Source organism: Psammomys obesus, unplaced genomic scaffold, assembly GCF_907164565.1.
Source record: "Psammomys obesus unplaced genomic scaffold, mPsaObe1.curated_primary_1811, whole genome shotgun sequence".
In the NCBI taxonomy this organism is placed as follows: domain Eukaryota; kingdom Metazoa; phylum Chordata; class Mammalia; order Rodentia; family Muridae; genus Psammomys; species Psammomys obesus.
Window position 1 is genome coordinate 27,897,174 of NW_026596134.1, and position 17,607 is coordinate 27,914,780.

At 45.1% G+C, this 17,607-nt stretch overlaps 1 protein-coding gene across 1 annotated transcript in view; it reads right to left on the reverse strand.

Annotated features, from left to right (window-relative positions):
- The window catches only part of Ttc9 (tetratricopeptide repeat domain 9), a 35,864-nt gene that overhangs the window by 6,986 nt on the left and 11,271 nt on the right, over positions 1-17,607 (reverse strand). The gene's annotated exons all lie outside the window — the stretch shown is intronic.

Sequence of the window (17,607 nt, forward strand, 5' to 3'; positions counted from 1 at the left end):
GGGCAAAATAAAGAGAAAATGCCATCACGAAAACAGCACAAGGCTCTAAACACGTCCAGCTAGTCTAGCTTATGGCCCGTGACCCACATAGCTAATGAGTGCAGCCTGACCCATCTGTAGATGACACCCCTGCCTCATTCTTTCATGCCAGAAAATGTTGAGCACAACTGAGGCTTTCCTTTGGGATTTACGCTGAGGAATCTGCTGTAAAAGAAAAAAAAAAAAAAAAAGAAAAGAAAAAAGAAAAAAAGAAAAGAAAAGAAAAGAAAAGAAAATCTCTGGCTACAAGACAGGTTTCATCACTAGCAAGTCACATAACTTTAAGTATGTTACGGAGCCTTGTATCATGGGTCAAGTTACGTCTCCCCTAAAAGACACATGGGGTGTTATCATTTGACAGTACCTGAGTTCGTGACCTTGTTTAGAGACAGGAAGGATCTCTAGAGGTAATCGTGTTCAAAGCAGGTCATTAGAGTGGGCCCAAATGATGGGAGTGATGCCCTGATATAAGGGGGAAATATGCACACAGGGAAGAAGGACAACAGAAAGAAGGGACGCAAAGGCAAATGCCTGTAACTGTGCCAAGGAATGCCGGAAGGTTGGAATGATTTTCTGGCTGGGCCAGGAGGTGGAATCAAAAAACAACAAAACAAAGTAAAACAAAACCCTGATTTTGGACTCCTAGCCTCCAGACCTAGTTTGTGGCACTCTGTTACAGAAGCCCAAGAAAAAACCCATCAAAGGCGACAGCAATAAGGCTAACTAATACATGTTGACTGCTTGCCTTTCGCCGGGGGCGTCTCTCACCCATTCTGCACGTATTTATCTGATGCAATCCTCGGGATATTATGGGGTAGGTACTATTATCATTCCATTTTACAGATAAGGAAGTTGAGCCTTTAAGGATGCAAGAATGTTCCTGAGAGTACACAACTCGCAAGAGGTAAGGATAAGGTTTAAACCAAAGCTGTCTGGCACCGCAGCCTAGATTCTGCCTTCTCAGGTTGTGGGTTGTGGAGCACAAAATAATGACCATAAAGTACTTAATACATGGCTTGGCGTTCGGGGAGCACTTAAACAGAGCTTGTTAACCTTACTGTGACTCCATCCAGCTCATACCAGGGACATGTGCCCCTGACTTCCATCAAGTCAGGTCTTGGTCTCTCTCTGTCCTTCTTGCCTGTTTCTACAGTTCCTGAGAATAGGAGCTTTCTGATTTACTAGTGACCAGCTCATACAGGACCCATTGTGGACATGGAGCCCTAGGAGTTTCAGCCATAGGAAGCTAAGGCTAGCATTCTATAATAAGTCATATTTGAATAGAGCATCTTCCCTTGTAGGATCTTCTTATTGTCCTGAGCCACAGGACTGGGATAGGATGAGAATGTTCCTGGAGAGTAGTGGAACCATCTTGGAAAACAGTTGAAATTTTGGACTCTGGGCACTTCACTGTGAGCCTGCTGTGACTCTTCCATGGTGTTTAGTAAGCTCGGAGTTAAAAGCAAAGACGTTCACTGCATACACTGGAAGGACTGAAGATAAGGAAGGGTGGGAAGGCACCGATTTCTTCAAATCAAATGAAAAAAAGAGACACTGGACCACTCAAGGCCAGCCTGGATGGGAGAGGGGCGAGAGGAATGGGTGACAGGTGTGTGGCTCTTTCCTGGTATTCGACTTAGAAAGGGACTTTACAACACAGACATTTATTATTTATTTATGAGGCAGGGTCTTACTGTGTAGTCCCGAGTGTCCTGGGATTCTCTATGTAGACTAGGCTGGCCTCAAACAGAGTTCTATGCGCCTCTGCTTTCTGAGAGTATTAGAGGCATGTGCCACCCACCCAGCCACTGACTTTAATCTTAAGAAGTCCAGTTTCACTCATTTCCACCCCTTCCGTAACATTCTACCACACACTCTGAACCCAAACCCCATCCTTCTGCAGACCAACAGGTGAAAACGCACACACTCTCAACCTGAGGGTATGAGAACCAGAAAGAGAAAGAGACCTAGAAACTAACCCACCAGGTTTTCCTGGCTGCTGGGCAGAAAGCCAAAAGCTGATCAGCAGGGCTATTCACCCACAGTCAGGAGCTGATGGTGCACCAGAGGCTCCATCTCCGTGAGCTGATGCCACAAGACCCCTCACCTCTCACCCCCTTCTCCCCAGCCACCTTCAGCAGTGATGCCCTGGACTCTTCTGTGCCTTCCCCAGCCCTAGGCTCTGCCGACAGGGAGGGGCTCTGAAAGCCAGTTCCTGGATGTGATAGCTAGCTACCTGTGTGGGACTGGCTCCTACATCTGCTCTTACCACAGAAGGATTTCCTGTGTGCAGCTTCTGGTGCCTTGTCTGATGCCTTCTCTGACCAGGCACAGCACCTACTTCCTGTCTCATCCTCCATCTCTAAATACACACTTCTGTTTACCGACCCCAGCAGTCTAGGAAACAGACCTTTGCTTCTCTAGAAACAGTTTTTGGATGTCTAGAGCAGCAGAGAAAGAAAGTCGGGAGCTGAAAATAGCCTCACCCTCTCCCGGCCCCTACAAGGGAAAAGCAAGTACAGTGATCTGTTTTGGCACTCAGCTCATACAAATGCCTCTAACTCCCTTGTAGGTAATCTTATGGGAACTGGGGCACCTGGCTGTGGACCAGAGTTCAGACCTGATAGGGGGGCAGGGCCAGGCTGGTTGGTTACAGGGCGTGGAAGCCCTGCCCACACTGGAGGTGGTGCCCAGGGAGATGGAGAAGTGGGCATCCCTCCAGAGAAAGGCTGAGGCGGGAGGTGGAACCTGAGAGGCGGAATCCAGATAAGAAGCCAGGGTGCCAGGCCAGGGTTTGAAAGAAGATTCGAGTGGAGAGGGTGAGAGGCTGGAGGTGACCTGAGCCCTACCTGCGGGTGCTGTAGAGGCACTTCTATGCTTCAGAGAGGGAATATCTAGGCGCCTATAACTAATCTATAGTAAGACAAGACATCTGTAGGCACCTTTGAGTGTTGAGGGATGTAAGAAGGTGACAGGCTGCTTCCAACTATCCATTTTTCTGTCTGTGGGCCTGGAGCTTACAAGGGCTCTACACAGTAAGTGTGTGTGTGTGTGTGTGTGTGTGTGTGTGTGTGTGTGTGTGTGTGTAAGAAAGTGTGGTGTATGGACATATAAGTAGATATAAGCACTGTACGTGTGTGTGCAGAGGCCAAAAGAGGATTACAGTGTTGTGGTCTAGCACATTCCATCATATTTCCTTGATACAGGGTATCTCACTGTACCCGAATCTGGGCCAATGGCCAGCAAGCTCCAGAAAACTTGTCACTGTCAGGTCCTCCTATGTGCTATGGTTGCTATGGTTACAGACATGCATATGACCACACCTGGCTTTCTTGCGGGTTCTGAGATCTGAGCTCAGGTCCTCACGAACGTACAGCAAGCACTCTTACATACTGAGGCATCTCCCCAGCCCCCGCCTGATGGTAACGCATCCCTCGCTCGCTCGATGTCAGAGACGGGCTCAGTAACCGCCCGCCCCCCCCTCCCCGCTATGCACACTGTGCATGTCGTTCAATCTCCATAACTCCATGGAGCAGGTTCTATTTTTATGCTCCTTCATAAATGATGAAACTGAGTTCAGAGAAATTAAGCAACTTGCTGAAGGTCACTCAGTGAGAAGGGGGTAGAACTGGGATGACTATCAGATTCCCAAGAGTGTGCCAGAATACTGGAGTATCTGCGTTTGAGGCTCTCAGAAAGCCATGCCACTCCTGGGGAGAAAACAAACAAACAAACAAACAAACAAACAAACAAAGACCTTGCCAGCAACTGTGTCCGAGAGCAACAGGCAGGTAAAAGTGTGCTTCGTGGAACACAGACGGTGGGTGAGAGAGTGGCCCAGAGCATTCTCTACTCCAGGTGCTTTTAACCTGTGGCTGGCAGGCCATACGTGTCCCTGGCTAGCTATACCTGTGGCCCAACACATCTGTAGATATACTGTTACAGTGTCAAATTATGGACACCCCTAGTCTACACCCTGGGATGAGAGGCTGCTAAGAAAGCAGGTGCTACATCATCGGGGAAAGGGCAGAGTGGAAACACTTACTGGACTATTTAAGGGGCTCCAGGGGAGGCCTTCCTGGAAGAGTGACCATTAAGATGAAAGGGAAATACTGGTAGTTTCTAACCTCACTATTATGGACACTGGGAGCCAGAAGACTTTCTGTTATAGGATGACGCCCTGTGCATTGTGGGATGGCTAGCTACACTGGCTTTTCATCATCAGACACTAATAGTGACAACTGACAAATATCCCCTCAGACATTGCTAAATGCCCCCTGGAGGAATGAAATCTCTCCTGTTTGAGGATGACTGGTCTAAAGGAAATTAAGAAAAGTTTTCTGTGTAGAGAAAGAGAGGGAGAGAGGAGGGGAGGGAGAGACAAGCATATGTTGAGAGGGAACAGATTTGTCCACGCTTTCGGGGAACTGTCTGAGGGACTCCAGGAAGCGACATCAGGCTGGACCACCAAAAAGGCTGAGAGAAGAATGAAGCTGGAAAAGCAAGAAACCAAGACACCTAGGCCTTCCTTTCCATTGTGGAGTAAGTGTGGATTTTCAGGATATTCAGCTAAAATTGAACTAGGCAGGAGGAATGTGCCAAAATGTGATACCCAACAGGTAGAATTAGCTAGCATGGGGAAACCCCTATTGTCCCTCTGTGAGTTTGAGCCCTTTGCCCATATTTCCTGCCACTTTAGACTTATGCTGAGGAGAAAGTATCCTTTCCCTCCGCTGCAATCTGTTCTCCATTTGAATTAAAGTTGAACTGTGCCATGTGGCACAGACCAATATTCCCTAGATGGGGAATCGAAGGGTGGGATTCTGGTCCCACACTACAAAAAAACATGTTCTCCTTGTCATGCCTTGACTTTCTATCTGCTAAACAGGGGATTTAAAATCTACTAAACAGCCTCAACCTCCTTTTAGATCCAGCAGCCCATGGAGGAAAAGCATTCTCTTAATGGAAAAACACAGTTGTTTCCCTGGTTCCTTGTTAAAAGGAATTCCATCTTTACTGTTGAGTGAGGTATCTTCTTTAGGGGATTATGGTCAGAATTCAGGATAAGAGGTAAGATGGTCAAGAGGTAAGATGACTTATCAATCCCACCCCTGAGTGGATTTTCTCTCTCTTTCATGCGCGCATGCATGTTTGAGTGTGCTAGTGTGTGTGCTAATGTGTGTGTGTGTGTGTGTGTGTGTGTGTGTGTGTGTGTGTGTGTATGTCGATGGAATGAGAACTGGAGGTGATCTTCCAAAACAAGGCCTTAGGGAAGGTTCCTTCTTGAAGTGAAGCTGTTAAACTAAATCAAGAAGACAAGTCATCTATCTGTCTATCCACCCTCCCCACACACATCCATCCAAATTTGTCTTTCTACCTACCTACCTATCAAAATCTATCTATCTATCTATCTATCTATCTATCTATCTATCTATCTATCATTTTTATTTTTAAAGTACTAGGAATCAAACCCAGGGCCTTGAACATCCTAGGCAAGCACTCTACTGCTGAGCTATATCCTCAGCCTGGAATGCAAGTCTCGGGACTGACTGGAGACAAAGCTTGTTCCTGGGAACAAGTGAGTTTAGCCTGGACTCTGAAGAGGTAATTACTTGGCAGTAGAACTGTTGCATGGTGGGAGATACACATGAGGATGGACACATGCTCTGTAACAACTATCTCTAAAAGCCTCCTTGAAAACATGTCATTGACTTTCTGATTTCTGAGTCTTCTGAGAAGTCTGTAAACAAGTCTGGAGTTGGTTAGGCAACAGGTGATAGATGAATTAAGATAAACTTCATCCAGCATCAGAAGAAGCAGACAGGACACTCTGTCCAGTCTAATTGGTGATGGTGGCAGTAGCTGGTGTGATTTACAGGGTGAATTTAGAGGCTGTAAATTTCCAACCACTCCAATCAGATCACTCCTGAACTGCCTACTTGGGTGGTTTGGAGTATGATTTTTATGAAAAAAGTTGGCAGGCTATTTCAACTCCACAAAGACATCTATGTTCACACAGAAATGGAGAACTGGCAACTTAAGGAGCTTCAAGCACAGCCATGAACACAGAAGACCTTAAGTTTGACATTCCCCAAAGCAACCACACTGAGACCTCAATTCCACCCTATGCAGACCTCCTCATTCTGGCACCTGTTTTATGTTGTTCCTGGTGCATTCAGGGCAGAGTGACTGCCTGGGCAAGATGCCACCAACTGGCATGAGAGGAAGAGAAACCAGATGAGAGGAAGGATGAGTTCATGCAGCCACTGACTTTTTCTTATGGCCGACTCACTAGCGTGCTCTTACGTGATGAACAGAAGAGAAGCAGGAACTGGATGGCAAAGAAAGAGCCAGCTGGGATCAGAAGGAAGAAGGAGCCCATTCCACAAAGCTGCTTCACTACTCTGAGTTGTCTTATGTCTTCCCCAAAAGACATGTAAGAGTCATAATCCTCAACACCTATGAATGTGATCTTATTTAGAAGTTAAAAAACAAAACCAGAAAACCCCAAGAAGGTCATTGGAGACTATTACAGAATGCTGTAACTGGCCAAAATGAGAGAACAAGCAAGATACGTAGAGGCCGGCCCCAGCTGATAAGACCTCTATCCCTAAGGCTCAGGGAACAATCGATCAAGGGAGAGAGGGCAGAAAGATTGTAAGAGCTGGAGGACCAGGAAGTCTGTTGGCAGAGTAGGCCTTATAGACATACTTGGGAAGCAACATTTATGAGATCTCAAAAGTATGGCGGCCTAAACAAGACCCAAACAATTCCAACGTCTGACTAAGCTGAACACTAGTTAATACCCCAACACCAATGTGGGAAAACTCAAGGGTCAACGCCTTAATGAAGAGTGACAAGCAACTAAGGAGTGCTGAGAGAATGGGAATTCACCCCCAGGGATAAGCCCTCTGACTGGTTATCCAATATTAAGCAGTGAGTCCTAAAAAACATGTACATGCAAGCAACGCTAAAGAGATTCAGTAGGTTGTATTTATATGTTTATTCACACACCCCCACACCAATAATGATTAAAAAAAAAGGTCATGGATTTGAGGGAGGGCATGAGAGGAGTTGGAGGGAAGTGAGAAAGGGGAAAATGATGTAATATTAATAATTTTTTTTAAAAGAGGAGGTGTTAGGGTAGGCCTTAATCCAAATGTCTTCATAAAAAGAAGAAACATGGAACATAGATGGACACAGAAACACAAATGGAGAAAGGCCACAGATAGAGACCCAGTGATGCCCGAGGGTATCAGGTATTTGGATAAACATTGTTTTCTCAGTCTTCAGGAGGAACTGCCCCTACTGACCCTTTGACCTTGTACTTTCAGCCTCCAGGGTACTCTGGTAATCCATCTTCCTGACTTTAAGCCCCCCAAGTCAAGGAAATTTATTACAACCTTAGAGATCCCAGGTTGCCTTTCCTGTGAGGTGGCCTTGGAGCAGCCATTACATACGTGGGGAGGAAATTTTTACCCAATTTGTTAAACTGATTGGCTTCCTTTTAAATTTATTTCAAGGAATATTGGTGCAGTGGTAAAACAGAAAGAGTGGAGGATCCAGACAGAGGTGACATTTGGAAGAGTTAATGACTGAGAGAGATTACAAGCACTCTGGGGCACCCTGGCTGAGAATCGCTCTTGGGTCTGGAGACACACAGTTCTGAGCTGGAATCTGAGCCCTGGCATTTACCCACAGGGGCCTTGGGCACTAAGTTTGTCCAAATTGTCCTGGCCTTTCTTTCTGTGTTGAGCAGGTTATCGATGCCTGTGAGCACTCTTGTGATGAAATGACATCATCTGAGTGTAGATATGCATTCTAGAGAGCTGGAACAAACACTGATTCTCATTAGAATTGTTTTTTAAGGAAGCTGCCTACGAATGAGATCGACTCGGCCATGCACACACGGGTTACAGAACATGTCTATCTTGAATCCCTCCAGCACACAAAGCTACAGTAGTGCATTCCTGAGAATAGGTCAGAAAACCCGAATTCACCTTTCCACAAAAGTCTGATTTTTCCCTTCTGCATATGCAAATGTTTGATTTCTTGTTTTTGTCTCACGAGCTGCGATGTGCAGGGTCCCACTTGCTCCAGCTACTTCCCAAATCTAGGCTTGATCCTAGCTTTACTTAGCAATTTTCTTCCCAACGGTGTATTTTCCACATTGGGTTTGGTAAATACAGACTATAATTTAAAAAGAAGCTGTGAAGCTAGGAAGAGGATGAAAAGTTCTGGGTGTATTTTCTCTCTTACAGATCACCCTGGGGACACAACCTCCACCCTTCATGGGACAAAACCTTAGGCCCTACTGCTGCTTGCCCTCCATCCCTTTCCTTGTTACAAATGGATTCCATTGCCCCAGCTGGCTGACAGCTTTATGGCTGGAGAAAGCAATGAACACAGTCTTCTGGACTCCTCTGGAGTCCCAACAACATAAGAGCTAAGCACCCGAAAAGCTGTGGCAACAAAAATGAATTTGAATAGGTTGATCCCCAGCGCTGTAAGGCATGAGAGCCTATGAAGGTAGAGGAAATATCTTTAGCAGGAGGTAAGTAGCCTCCTGACAGAAGTTTAGAAGCCTCTGAGTCAGTGACTACAGTGTTCCCAGCATAATAACTCATTCTGTGCCCTGGCAAAACACCCTATCTCTCAGTATCTCAGTGTTGAACATGTGAAATAAGGAGTTAGTGGTTGCTAGCTGTGTTTTCCTTGTAGGTTTGTTAGCAGGGTGGGAAAATGTCACTAAAGTGCTAGCTCTGAAATCTAGAGCAACCCAGTCTTGAGAGCGTTTCTCTTAAAATCATCCATAGAGGTTTATTTAATGTTGGGATTCTTGTACCACAGATGTAGGATCCCAAAGACTACAGGGGCCTCTTGGATGTGGCCCCCACTTTCATTCTAGCACTTGAGAGTCATACTTCTCTTGATGCTGATTTTTGCATTACTGCACACTGAACCTCAACAGTTCAGTTTGAGGGTTAGCACTTTACTTCTGAGCCATATGCCTACCCTCCTTTCACTTATTTATATTTCTGATTTTTATTAGTTTTTCGAGTTCATACAATATATTTTGTTAATATTCACCCCCTCCTCCAAACTCATCCAGTATCTATATCTCCTTCCCTACTCACCTACGTGTGTGTGTTTGTGTGTGTGTGTGTTTAATCCATCAAGTCCAATTTGTGCTACCCAGATACTCTAGGACATGTGACCTTCTACTCCCATGTAGCCAATCTAGTAGGGACCACATCCTTAAAGGAAACTGCTTCTCTCCCAGCAGCTATCATATCACCCAAGAGCTTCTCAGCTAGGGGTGAGATTTTATAGCCCCCCTCCCCTCTCCATGCTGGGGTTTGGTCTGGCTTGAGTTTGTGCAGGCCTTGTGCATGCTGTCATAACCATGGCGAGTTCGTGTATGCCGCTGCCCTGCTGCATCTGGAAAACACTGTTTCTTTGCAGTCATCCACCACCTCTACCTTTTTGCAATCTTTCTGATCCCCTCTCCCACAGTGATCCCTGGGAGCACTGGGAGGAGAGGATACAGATGTTCCATCTGGGGCTGAGTATTCCTCAGTATTTCATTCTCTGCACCTTGACCTGTTGTGTTCCCTGTTTCTCTGTCTACTACTTCTCCAGTGAGGGTTGAGAAGTCGATGGGTATAATGGTAATTATTAGGAGCTGGCTTAATACTTGTCCGGTTAGCAGAATAAGAGTGGTAGATTCTCCCCTAGGGCCTATGACACGTTTAGCCACAGGTTCTTGGCCCAGATAAAGTGCTAGGTGTGGGTATCATCTTGTAGAACAGGCTTTTAGTCAAGTCAGAAAATGGTTGGTTACTTCCATGGCATGCTTGCCACTATAAAAGCGGTGTCAGCATTACAGCTTTCAGGGTTCACATCTGGGTGAGACTGATGATTACTCTTCCGGTAGTGTGCCTAACACCTTACAGAACTATAAAAAACTAGCCAGTAGGTATGAATTCGGCAGGTGAGTACCAGCTTGATTTCTCCATGTTCTATGACTCAAGCATTGGTGTATTCAGTAACAAGGTCTTCATGCCCAGGTCTGGAGGACAGTAACCAAGAGCGATGACAAATAGCCTCTAATGTTTAGGAGGTATATAGGACCCTCCTGGCCAACAACTTCAAAAGAGGTAACTCCATTCTTAGCACTAGGTTTTTTATCTGTTAGCCTGTGGTATCTAGTGGGGTAATCACTGCCCCATTATAAGGTAACTCCACCTAAACATTCTATATATGTATTTGTATATATTTTGGGAAGCATCTACAGTAGTAGGTTTCCAAATGACTCTTTCTTAAGATCTTTGCTGTTATTTATTCCTCCCCCACATGCCCTCTTCTACTGTGCCTTCCAATCCCCTACCCTTTTTGTTCTGTTATTCTTCTTGAACCCTTTATAGCACTATGTTCTATCTCCTTTCTTTGAAATACCCTCTCCACTTCTCCATACTATTTCCTGACCTCTGTAGGTATTCTAAGTGAAATACATGTATCTGAAGAGTCAAAGATAGCATTCCTAATGAGAGAAACCATGCAACATTTGCCTTCCTTTGTCTGGGTTACCTCACTCAGAATGATAATTTCCAGCTCCATCTGTTTACCTGAGAATTTCACAATTTTTATTTTCTTAAGTGCTGAATAATATTCCAGTACGTAACTGTACCATATTGTCACTGTCCACTCCCCAGTGGCTAGACATTCTATCTGTTTCCATTTCCTGTCAATTGTGAGCAGAGGAGCAATGATCATGGATGACCGGGTATTTCTATAGTAGGATATAGGTTCCTTTAGGCGGATACCTGAGAGCGGTATAGCTAGATCACATGGTAGATCTACTTCTAGCTTTTCTGGAACCTTCAGTACTGATTTCCATAGTGGCTGCCCCAGTTTGCACTCCCATCAACTGTGAATATGTGTTTCCCTTTCCCTACATCCATGCCAACATTGGTTGTCATTCTTTTGTTTTTTTCTGCAAGATTTATTATTATTATTATTATTATTAATTACACTTGGTTGTCATTCTTTTAAATCTTTATTTTGAGAAGGCATCTTACTAAATTGCCCAGGCTTGCCTTGAACCTTTGAGCCCTTCTGCCTCAGCCCCCTGAATAGCTGAGATTACAAACCTGTGTTTCTTTTCTTTTTAAAAAAGATTTACTTTCGTGTATGTATGTGTGTGTATGTGTGTGTGTGTGTGTGTGTGTGTGTGTGTGTGTGTGTGTGTGTATACATGTACCATATGTGTGCAGGTACCTGTGGAGGCCAGAAAAGGGTATTGGCTCACTCAGACCTGGAATTTCAAGCAGTTGTAAGCCACCTACATGGGTATAGGAAACTAAATGAGTTGTCTGGAAGAGTGGGGAGTGCTGAGCCATCTCTCGGGACCCCAGATGTGTGTTTAAGAAGCATGTAGCTGTTAATCCCAGGACAGTCGTTAGATACTCCAGGACCAGACAAAGGGCAAAGATGTTAGATGACCACATTTTAGAACTGGGAAATCTTCAAGTATAGACAAACAACTGTTCTCAGACAAACTCAAATCCTGACAGCCTGGCTATTTGTCTTGGTGACTTGAGTTTTCTTGCTGGAGTGAAGGAACCTGAGCAGGGGGAGAGGGAAGCAGCAGGACAAGGTGCTGCATGGTGAGATCAGAAGAGTCCAGTATGTATCAGTGGCCCGTGCCCATGCAGGAGAACAGTCAGCACAAGACTGGGGAATTGGGAGTCAGCACAGTGGGCTGAACCTGCTTTCTAAGCAGGTTGACATCTGCCTCCAAGGCACGTTCTAGCATTTTGTCCACTTTCCAGATGAGGAATCAGAGGCACCAGGAAGTCGAGTCACTTGCTCAAGGCTGAAGTGTGACGTGTTGGAGCCAGGGTTAGAGTTTAGAAATCTGCTGGTCCAGGATTGGATTCTCGGCCTTCCTGTCAGGCATTTTTTTTTTTTTTTGTAAATATATCTACCTTCTTCCTGTCCTCTCTCCCCAACAGCTACCAATCTGTTCTTGATGCCCTAAATGTTGTGTTTTCAAAACTGTTATATGGGCTGAGCATGGTGGTACATTTCACAGCCCTAGGATTTGGGATTTAGTGGTAGGAGAACTGTGGGTTCCAGGCCAGTCTAGGACACATAGTAAGTTCAACGGCAGCCCAGGCTACATAGAGAAATCCTCCCTTATAAAACAAACAAACCAACTAAATAACAGAAAAAAAAGAGGCGGAAAGAAAAGAGAATAATACAGTATGAAATGTTTTAGAATTATTTTTAGCCAACATAATTCCCTTGAGCTCCCAGCTGTCACGCGTATCAACAGCTTACTTCCAAATAGTGTTCTACTGTGTGGATGTACCATTGTCAATCATTTATCTATTGAGGCACACCTGAGTTATCTATTTATCCTCTATTAAAATTAAGTTACTGAATGGTTTTCCCACCATAAGTTTTATGAATTATGAGTTATTATGGGTAACGATGATAGGAACAGTTATTTCCACTTTTATTTCTCTTGAACAAGAAACCAAGAGTTCAATTCCTAGGTCGTAAGGGAGAACATTCCTTCAGTCTTTTGCTACTGAGTATAAAGTGAGTTTTAGTTTCTTGCAGATGGCTCTAACGATCAGGTACCCCCTCCTCCTTCATTTCTGTTAATAGCTTACTAAGAAAGCATGACTTTTAAAAAAGTCTATTAACTATAATATAGTCTGCCTACTGGTAAGGCCTGTATAGAATGTGTTGGGGGACTCTCTTTCCAATGAAATTATGACTACAGATGTGGTCATCAAGCGGGTCCTTTTGGTTACTAAAAATTTCCTTTTCATAGGCACATCCTTAAGTCAGGAGGCGCCCATCTTTGTGGTTGTTTATGATATATGTCTCTTCTGCTCTCGTGACAAGCATCTCTAAGGCATTTTTCATTCCTCACCCAGCACCTGTTATGGTGGTCATAATTAGTAAACAGTATTACCTAGCATGTTTTATTGGCTCTGCTTCCAGAAGCTGGGACTCTGGAAGTTAAATGACTTTCTTCTCTCTCTCTCTCTCTCTCCCTCACTCTCTCCCTTTCTGTTTTCCTTTCTTTGTATTGTTGCCAATGGAAAAAACCCTCAAGGTTTTTTTTATTTATTCCATGAAGATTTCATGCATGTATACAATGTGTCTTCATCATACCCACCCCTCAGTGCTACATCTCCCTCCCAACTTCATGTCCTCTAATCATAATTAAAAAAAAATTAACTCACTGGGTCCAGCTAGTGCTGCCCATATGTTCATGTGTGTGCGGTCATGAACTGGGGCATGGACAACCTTCCAGGGGCCACACTCCTAAAGGAAAGTGACCCTATCTCTCCCAGCAGCCACTATAGCACCGCACTCAATTGGTAGGGAGACAGGCAGTATCACTTACTCCCAAGTCACACCCACAGAAGTGGAACTTGGTATTGCCATTCTTCAAAGGCTTCTTCCAAGATTAGAGAGTGGGCAATGGTTGTGAGCAGGAGGATGGCCAGATGGGAGCCAGTACCTTCCAAGTAGCTGTGTCTTTGTTCTCAGAAATATGTTCCCTTCCTAACAACCAGACAGGAGTCTCCCACTACCCTGCTGCCACTCCCACTTCCAGGCTGCACTTGGCAGATTTATCTCAAGGTAAATCTTTATTCTATCACCACAAATTTTGGATCTCCTACTTTTACAGATGACCACAGACTCCAAAGACCGTCAAGCATATCTTTCGTTTTCCTTGCTATCTTTGGAGTGTCCTCCTTTTGCCACTACCAATCTGCCATTTTCCTATCTCTGAAGCCTCCATCTGGATGTCCCCGTGCTGGGGTGCTTCATAATACCTGTTCCCCTCTCACTATCACGGTGGGTCCCAGACAGATGCCCTTGGTAAAGCTATTTAATAAGGACGTACTCTTCGTGGACTGTGCCCAGGATTCATGGGAAAAACACTCCGAAGATACTGCTTTGTTCAAGTTTTTATTCATATTCACAATGCTGGCAAGCCAGCCCTTCACACTGCATGTTCTGCATGTGTAGATCAGACCAACTGTCAGTCAAACATATTTGGAAAGAGAGAGAGAGAGAGAGAGAGAGAGAGAGAGAGAGAGAAAAGAACCTTGCACTTCTAGGTCATGTAAATAATCTAGAGATGATTTCAAGTACACAGGAGGATGTGTGGGGATTACATGCAAATATGACACCATATTGTATAAGGGACTTGAAGATCTGTAGATTTTGTCATCTGGTAGGGCTCCTGGAACCAAAACCCCATGAAGATTTGGAGGACACCGGGGTGGCCGTAAAATGACAGATGAAGGAACCACGGTGGAAAGCCAGTGTAGCATCATTTAAGCTGAACGCTTATATTAACAATCACTTAGGGCATATTGGAAACCACTGAAGAGAGCTGTAGCACCGAGTCCTGAGGTCAGTTCAGCCTTTGGTGCCTGTTTTCCAAGAATGAAGTCCCTACTAGGCTTCTATAACAGCTCTTTTCAAGTTACCACAACCACGGTCACCAAAACTCACTCTTGTTCTTTATGTGATATAGAAGGCAGTGGGGTGACAGGATGATGTGTGCCTAGTCTATATTAATACCCACTCTTTCGTCTGGGAGCGGGGTCTTGGGGAGTCTCGGTTTGGCTATTTGCTATGTGATGATGGATACAATCATCAGAAATACTCAGGATAAATCCAACTCGTACTATCTTTCCCTTGTCAGCTCTGTCTGAGAACATATCTTGGTCTGATCTTGCCCTGAGCCAGGGATGGGGAAAAATCAGAAGCCAAAGTTTCATCCTGTTCTTTTTGGATATTGTGGTAGTTTGGATGAGAATGACCCCACTAGGTTCCTATCACCTGAGGTCAGAAGACCCACCCACCTTTAGTCTGCCCCTACCTTCCAGTGGGAACCTACAGAAAGGACTAAGAAGCTTTTGCTCCCTTTTGCTGCCTTCACATCAGGATGTAAAGCTCTCAGCTACTTCTCCAGCACCATGCCTGCCTGCCTGCAGCCATGCTTCCTGCCATGATAAAAAAGGACTAATCCTCTGAAACTCTAAGTAAGCCCCCAACTAAATGCTTTCTTTTTAAGAGTTTCCTTGGTCTTGGTGTCTCTTCACAACCATGTCACAGTAGCTAAGACAGACTAAAACCAAATCAACCAAACCAAACCAAAGCAACAACAGAAACCCAAACCCTTCTGTTCTGATAACCGTTCCTGCCATTCTCTTGTGACCCCAAATGTATCTCTTCTGCCCCTAATGTCTCTCCCACTGGCCTTCCACCATGCTTTCAGATGCTTGGGGTGGGTTAACAGGCATAACTATAACAGGAAGAGACACACACAGCCTCAGCACTGTATCAGAGCAGACTGTTAAAAGAACCAAAACACTAACTGTGTAGGACATGAGCTAAATGAATAAAGGCAAAATGAGGCAACTGGAACACTGTAGAGAATAATAATATTTAATGGCACCAAAACTATTCTCAATGGAAAAAAAATGAGAAATGCACTGAATGCTTAAAAAAAAGTTCCTCCCCTCCCCTTAGGCAAGAATTTACCCACCCACCCCACACTGTGAACTGGGCTTCCTTGGTGACACCTAGGAGGACCTAGCAGCACCCTGTGGGGCTGAAAGAGCCAAAAGAGACCAACTTCATTCCTGAACAAACTGGAGAAAGGTAAATCATGAAGTGAGGTGGCTGACGACTATTTATTTGTTGTCATAACTTCTTAGACTCTCAACAACTTCCATTACTATGATGTTTTATTTATTTATTTAATTAGAAGCCAATAAGACAAAAAAACACAAAGAAAAAACAAACACTAGTTTCTATTCTGTTAAGGAGAGAGGACTGGGAACATTCTGTTCTTCAGACACCTGAGAGGAGATCCAAAGAACAACACACCGCTGCTCTCTCACTCCCGAAATACCCAGCAAAGCCAGAGCTGTTTCCACCCTCAGCCTTGGAGGCAGCTCTGGGGTCTAGGCACCTGCATGACAAAGGGACAGCATCTGTCTTGTGGCCTCTCCCATGGGCACCTGCCCTACCCCACTCCACCATCCCACTGGCTTTCTTGTTCAGCTCTATGGGACCTATGGGAGCCTACAGGGTCACAGTATGTCTGTTCTCTTCTCATCAAGTCCCTGCTGTCTGACAGCTGGGGGGCAGGTCTGGTTTGTGACAGCAGCCGCCTGCCTGTAGTCCTTTTCCTGCTGGTTCAGTTCAAAGAAGGAAGCTGGGGAACCTGGAGCGGAGGATGGAATGTGGAGGGCAGAGACATTCAGATACATCTAACGGAGCCTCATTCACTTACACGGTGTCAGCCTGGACTCATGACTGCCAAAAATCCAGCAGTTGCTTTCCTTTTTTTTTTTTTTTTTTGGCTGTTATGTTGTGTGTGAGTGTGTCTTGCATACACGGGTTATAGAGGCCAGAGGCTGATTTTGGTGTTTCCCTCTGTCTCTCTCCTCCATATACATTGAGGCAAGTTCTCTTGAACCGAGATCTCATGTCAGATAGTCTAGGTAGGAGTGCTGCTCTGGGGATACCCTTATCTTCACCTCCCAAGTGCTGGACTGTACAGGTGGGCCACCACTCCTGCCAAGAATTTATGTGGGTGCTGGGGACCTGAACTCTGCTATTCAAGCTTTAGCAAGTATTTTGCCCGCTGCACCATTTCCCCAGTGCCGACTGAGCAGTTTCTATGTGTTTCCTGAATGGATCCCTTAATCCTGAGAAGTTGGAAGGGGACACTGGTTCTTGACCTTCTAGGGTCAAGCGCAGGAGGTCCTGACAGGATTCAGCTGACTCTCAGAGAACATCGGGTCAACGTTTCCTTCATGCAGCCTCTCTACTTCGACACTAAAGGTGTCGCATACATCTTGCTCACCTTTCCTACCCTGTGTCTGCTTAGGGGGATGAAACTTCCACGACCCTTTCTTTGTTCTTCGTGCTTTCCCATATCCTTCCCATGTTCCTAGAGCCCCCTTTCCTACATCCTCCACATCTCCTCTCATATACTCCCCTCTGCTGTCATTAGTCTAACCACCCTGCACATAGCTGTCATTTTAATCATCTTCTGTATGCCTGGCACTATGCTGGGTCTATGTGCCTGTACCATTTAATCATCTCTCATTCCTGTGTGTCACAAATCTTATCCCCATGCAGTAATGCACAAAGTAGCTATCAGGGGTTGTCGTAAAGGAAAAGCCAAGACTCAAGATTCTTACACTAAACAGAGATCTTCCTCCGTTATGCCACCTGTCCATCGCTGGGGCCCTGTCGTACAGCTCAGGCTTTTCTCTTCCTTCCCTATGTCTGAGCACACATGGGCACATAGCCCTTCCTAAATCAGAGAGGAGTCCACTCAAACTTCTAATAGTTCTGTGGTCTCTACAATTTGGAGGTGACAGTTCCCCTAGAGAAAATGCTCAGTTTTGACTTGCTATGACGAAAACTTTCAGATCTGGCCCAGACTCCCCAAAGCTATTCAGCCTCACCCCCAAGGGTGGCTTCTTTGTAAGATGCTAGAATTTG